This window comes from Cryptomeria japonica, chromosome 7 (genome assembly GCF_030272615.1).
Source record: "Cryptomeria japonica chromosome 7, Sugi_1.0, whole genome shotgun sequence".
Lineage (NCBI taxonomy): Eukaryota > Viridiplantae > Streptophyta > Pinopsida > Cupressales > Cupressaceae > Cryptomeria > Cryptomeria japonica.
In genome coordinates this window covers 842480616-842487092 of record NC_081411.1, presented here as the reverse complement: position 1 = coordinate 842487092, position 6477 = coordinate 842480616, and positions in this window count along the sequence as shown.

Sequence of the window (6477 nt, the reverse complement as noted above, 5' to 3'; positions counted from 1 at the left end):
CTATAACTATAACCACCTCTTTGTTCTGATGTAGACTCTTTGTCCTTATTGTCTTGTCCTTGTGATTCATTTGCAGACCTTCCTCCTCTTCCTCTCATGGATCCTCTGCCTCTTGTGCCTCCTTGCCTCTCTTGTTTTCTTTTCAACTTCTCCTCAACCCTTATTGCAAGTTGAAAACAATCTCCCAATGTTTGTGGAACATTCAACCCAATCTCATCTTGCAAATTATATCTCAGCCCATTCAAATACATTGCTACCTTTTCATCTTCATTCTCTACTCCTCCTCTAATGCTCAGTTTATGAAATTGCTCTGTGGATGTCATCACATCCATGTCTCTTTGTTTCAAGTTTTGTCTCATCCTCTTTGTTTGTATAGCAAAATCAGATGGTAGAAATTGTGCCTTCATCATTGCTTTCATCCTTTCCCAACTTGTAATCTTATTCAATCCTCTTGCTATCCTCTCAGCCTGCATACCACTCCACCATGTTAATGCTGTTCCCCTCAACTTTGCCTTTGCAAATTTCTCCTTCTTGTCATCATCCGTGTCTTCCAACTCAAAGTAGTTTTCTAAGGCCTCTATCCACCCTAGTACTTCCTCACTATCCATTCTTCCTTGGTAAATAGGTAAATCAACCTGTCCTTTCATTACTCCACCTTGTACTGCCTTTAGTAGTCTTACCAACCTCTTCTCTTCAGGGTCTACTATCTCTTCCCTATGCTCTTCATGCCCACTTCCTTCATTATGTGAGTCAAGATGCTCATTGTTTTCATCCACCCTAGGTTGTTCTCTTTCCTTCTCTAAGGCTTCTATCCTTGCAGATAGTTGCACTCTCTCCCTTCTCTCTCTTTCTCTTGCTGCTTCAAGTTCTCTCTTTTCCCTCTTCTCTCTTTCAAGGGCTTCCTTCAACTCTTCAATTTCCCTAGCCATTTGATTCTTCGGTGCCATCTTGTCAAAACCTTCCGAAAGAGATCTACTCACTGCTCTGATACCAATCTGATGCAGAGGGGTCAGGGGTTTTAGGTGATTTCAAGAAAATATGTTTTCAAATGCTTCACACTCCTTGTAGTTACCTAGTGTTTCCAAGGCACCTTAATGGTTTTAAAAGGGAAAATCTCAATCCACTCTCCACAATGACTCCTAAGGTTGTTAAACACCTATTCCAACCCAATCCAACAAGATTCAACTAGTTTCAAAGGTTCACATCTTCACCATGCTCTTAAACCCCACTATGTCTGCTGCTAGCCCTAGAGCCTCAATTAGGCCACCTGAGGCTGAAATAAATTGTTTTCTCCAACTTTTCCAAAATAACTCCAAAAATAAAATATATTTGCAGACACCCTTTTCGGCTTAATACAACATATCAAAGATTGAGGGTAGGTTGTTTTGGACCGTGCCTTTGCTGTCCTAAGATTGGGACAAATTTGCTTGCCAAAAACCCAAGTTTTACGAAGCAAGTGTAAGAAATAATTCTCCCCCAATATTGAAACTCTCCACAGTGTTTATTTATGCCTCAAAACTAAGTAATATCCAATAAAATTGGTTCTATGTGCTCTTTTAATGTGCAAACCCCAAAACTCTCACCATTAGGCTCCAAAACCGAGGATTTTCTAATTAAGACCTTGTTGACGTGTATTTTATACACAATCATACACAGAATAAAATACCTATAGGCATCTTATCCTCTCTTGAGAAAATAGTCTCTAACTGCTGAAGATCTGCAAAAAGGATCAGTTAGGTAGACTCCAAGGTTCTTTTAGTAGGGTCTCTACGTGTGGACAAGCTTTTTAGTGGTATGATGTGATTTGCTGTTTCCTCCAAGGGGTCTTATGCATTCTAAAGCTCGAAGATTTTACTAAACTAAAAGGAACTTTCAAAAAACAGCAAAAGATAGGGTTTAAAGAGGTCTAATCTAGCCTAACCCTATGAATGACTTAGTATGGACGAGACTTGGCAAGATTCAACCAATTTCAATTTTGCCATAAGATAAAAACTTAATTGAAATTAGTGCGATCTTCTAAGGTAATAAAATGATACTCAATACATCAAAGATCAAGGACACTACTACGAAGGTACATATCCAGGACACAATGATAATCGAAGATTAAGGACTCAAAGTGTTCTCCAGTCGACCACACAAGGTGTTCCTACAATCAGCAAGAAGCTAGTGGTTTGGATTACGAATCCTACCAAATATCAAATCTCACACTTAGTCTTTCAAATTAACAAACTACTTCGATTGAGCATGATTCAAGTGTATCAAACAACCATGAAGATAACTCAAGAAATTTGCAACAAAACACCATAACTTCAATATTTTATTGATTTCCAAGTCATCATGTACAACAATTGCTTGAATTTCTCCCTTCAAGACTCAATCTTGCTACAAAATAAAATTGCTTCTAACTCTAATCTCTCTTACATCAACTATTGACTATTATCTGACTATTACTCTATTATCTATTACCCAATGAAATGAAAAATGGGGGTATAAATAGCATCCCCAGTTACAATGAAAGGTCCAGATTGAAAGTAAATCAACGGACAAGATCATGACACCTAAACCCTAATTAGGGTTTGTTACAAATGACCTCCTTTTTACTGAACAATATTAAATACCTAGCCAAATATTAAATTCAGCACAAAAACCTAGGAGGTATCAACCAATGAGAAATAAGATGTCATGTCATCTGTAACAACCTTTCATCTAGAATCTTATTCCCTTTCCAATTCTCTTTCTTAGCATATGCAATGAATTTTGTCACGATTCCTTCGATTTCTGTGATTGGAATCTCGGGAAGATTCTTGATACTCTCTTCTAAGTGGATGACCTGATCGAATGCATCTAGAAGAGCTGTGTCCCAAGTAGGTTCAAGTTCCTTCGTTCTATCAATCAGGAGCATGGTGGCAAACATCTGATCATACTGCTCATCTGTAACATCTGCGTCCTTGCGAAAGATGATCTTGATTCTATCCTCAAATTCCTGCATATCCACATCTGTCTCGACCTCGATCCTTCTGCCAAGAATGTTACGAAGTACCTCAAATACTCTGTCCTGGATCGGATTGATCACCTCCTCAACTTGACTACATCTAACACTGATGTCCTCGAAGAGAACACTCTTTATATGGAGTAAGGTTGACCACTGAAATAAACTATGAGAATCACCTTCCAAGATCCTCTCCTACGCTAAAATTCTTCTGGATGTATGTCTTATTACTTTCAAGACAGGGATGATAACGTCCTTGGTATGGGCAAATGCAGCTACTATTACCATCAACCTGTGGATTATCTCAAGAACTTGGATAGCCTGATGAATAATCTTTGTTATCCTTGTAACAAACTCTATGGCCACTGTATGGGATCTATCCATCCAACTACATGTACGCTGGACCAGGTTCCTGAATCTTTCTGCTTCATTGATCGATTGAAGGGGCAATGCCTGCACTGGTGATCTAACTGGATCCTGACATCCCAAAGGTTCATTGATGTGACTGAAATATGTCCTCCATGCACCGACTTCTCTCTCAAGCTTTCTATTCTTTTCCACTTCTTCTCTAAGCTTGTCCTTCAATGCCTCAAATGTGTCGGTGGCATCATCTAAAGTCTGCTCTACTGTGGATGGTCCTAACTCAATAGTCTGTATATCATAATCCTCTGCTAGGATCTCACCCTCATATTTATCTGCTGCCGGTGTAGCTATCTGCAGTTTTCTGGATCCAGTCTCGTCTCGAATCATCTTGGACATCTTTGTAGCCTTCTTCTTCTCTGTTACCTCACGTGAACGTCCAACAAGGCTCTCTAAATCAATTGCATTGTCCTCGTCCTCAACTACGATCACCCTAGTCAATCTTTCCTTCAACCAATCTGGGATATTCGATCTTGTCTCTTGAACTTGAATTTCTTTATGTACTATTTCTTCTTGTCTGGGAGGAGATGTTATCTCATTATCTTCTTCTAAATCATAGTCTTGGAGAGATCCATCTGATGAAACATGTTGTGCCTGTCCTTCCTCCTGCCTGTCATTCTGTACCATCGACTCCATGGACTCTTCCACTCGAATTGTTCTATCCTCTGGTCTGGAAGAAGTACCTGGTGTTTGATCTTTGTTGGCACCTTGCTTTTTCTTGGAAGGCTCTTTCTTTTCTGATCTTTCCTTTCTCTTTGAACCTCTCGGATGGAGATTGCCCTCACTGGCACATCGAAGGTTACCTTCACCTGAATTCCTAGGATTAGGATTGCCTTCACTCACACTTGCTCCACCTTCAGCTGGTTTCTCTTCCAAAGTAAAAGACATAGCTATGCCTTGTTCTCTCAACTTTTGATGCTGAACGTCTACCCATCTGCGAGTACAAGACAAGACTGGTGCCATCAAATCATCTAAATCCATGACCTCGGGCTCATTCCAATCCAACCTTATGGTTTTGCTTTCTCTATCATAGGAAGACTGGATGTGCCTGCCGTTGTCCTGAGCTTGGTCGGCCACTCTGTAAATCCTGCATTTCCTGATGAAATCCAAAGGAAATCTAGAATGTATCTTTCGTTTCACTTCAAGATCATCTAGGAGGTTCATCATAAAATCTTCAATTTGGTGCTCAGGTTTAAATCTTCTACCGACCGTCTCCTCTAAATGTCCATGTGGATCAAAACTATTTCTCCAAGCAAAAGATGAAAAAGAATACAAGGCTAACTCCTTCTCTGCGTCATCCATGGCTAAGACATTAGGACATACCTCAACTGAATTACCCAAAATAATAGGTACCTGAACTCCATTCTGATGTCTGTGTCTGAATGCCTTCACATATGCTGCCAACTGCCTCGTTACCTCAAGTAACACAATTCTGTCTGTCGGATACCTCGGCAACATGTATGGAGGTAAAGGACATCCATGCACTCTAATGTAAGTAAACTTGGGAAACTGAATGAACCAAGCACCGTACCTCTTGATGAATTCCTGGGCGTCCTGAGATAATCTATTGTGAATCCCTCCTTGCAACGTCCTCGTGATGTTCATCGTGAAGGTATCATTGATTAACTTGTAGTTTTTCCCTAGCGGATGATGCAAGTAGGTATAGGATTCACAAGCTCTGACCTCGCTGGGTCCTCTTCCAATCATTCCTCTGTGAGGTAGTCCTGCGTACTCAACACTCCTGATCAAAGCATAGATGACGTATGAACTCATGTGGAAGGACTTAGTAGCCCTGAGTCTCCTCAACTATACGTCTAAGCAATGGCTAATCATCCTAGCCCAATGTATCGTACCCTTTCCTTGAACAATCACCTGGATGAAGTAAAACATCCACTTCTCAAAATAGAAGGCATGAGGTGCTCCTGTAACTCGGTTGAGCATAGTAATCAAATCTCTGTATTCCTCCTGGAAATCAATCCGGTGCGGTGTGTTCGGTACCTTGCTTAGACGGGGACGACTCTTGAGTAGCCAGTTCTTGTTGATTATGCTTAGGCAAGCATCTGGATCATCATCGTACACTGATCTAGCTCCTTCAATGCTCTTATATATCATGTCCCTGTGCTCTGGAAGATGGAAAGCTTCACTTATAGCTTCCTCTGAAAGGTACGCCAAAGTGTTTCCCTCATTGGACACAATTGTCCTGGACTGTGGATTGTAGTGACGGGCACACTCGATCATCAACTCGTGGCACCGAATAGCTGGAGGAAAACCGGCCGCCTTGATGATGCCACTCTCTATTATTCTCCGGGCAATAGGTGATGGCTTGCCAATGTAAGGGATCTCTCGAAACTTCTTCGTGCTAAAGTTCCCCAAGTTTGTATCTCCAATGTTGCTCCACTTCGACACGATCTTGGTCTCTACTTCTTCGGTCTTCTGATCTTCCTTCATGAGAGCTGAGCGACTGGTGGATGCTCCCGCCTTTGGGGTCGCCATACCTACACACCATTTCATTATGAGAACCATATTTTGCAATGAATAACGTTGATTAGAGAGATAAAGTTTTTAGGAAACCTCATGATAAGTCTCTAGAGTTATCATTTCCTAAAAATAAAAGATTGAGCAATAAAATTCAAAATTCAAAACTTCAAAACTTAAAATATGACGATGAATGAATAAAGCAATAAAATCAAATCGCCATACCTCAATAGAGAGCTAGCTCTAGAATGCAAAAAAGAACAAAATTCGCTTAGGAAAAATTGAGGTATAAATGATCTTCAATGTGATCTCCTCAAGAAATCAATTTCGCCGCCTTTGTCCTCGACATGATCTTCAAATATCGCCCTTAACATGACCTTCAAATCTTGGCAAATTCGCTCAATATAGATCTTCAAATATCGCACCACCTTGGAAGTAATAGCGCCACCTTTGGATGATATTCGCACTTCTTCAAACACAATTTCGCACCACCTTTGATTGGGATGAAAGCTCGCGCTTGAATGATAAAATAATGATGTAAAAATGATAGTTTTCACTCTCCATATATAGCGCTTGCACCTCTCCATGCCCTT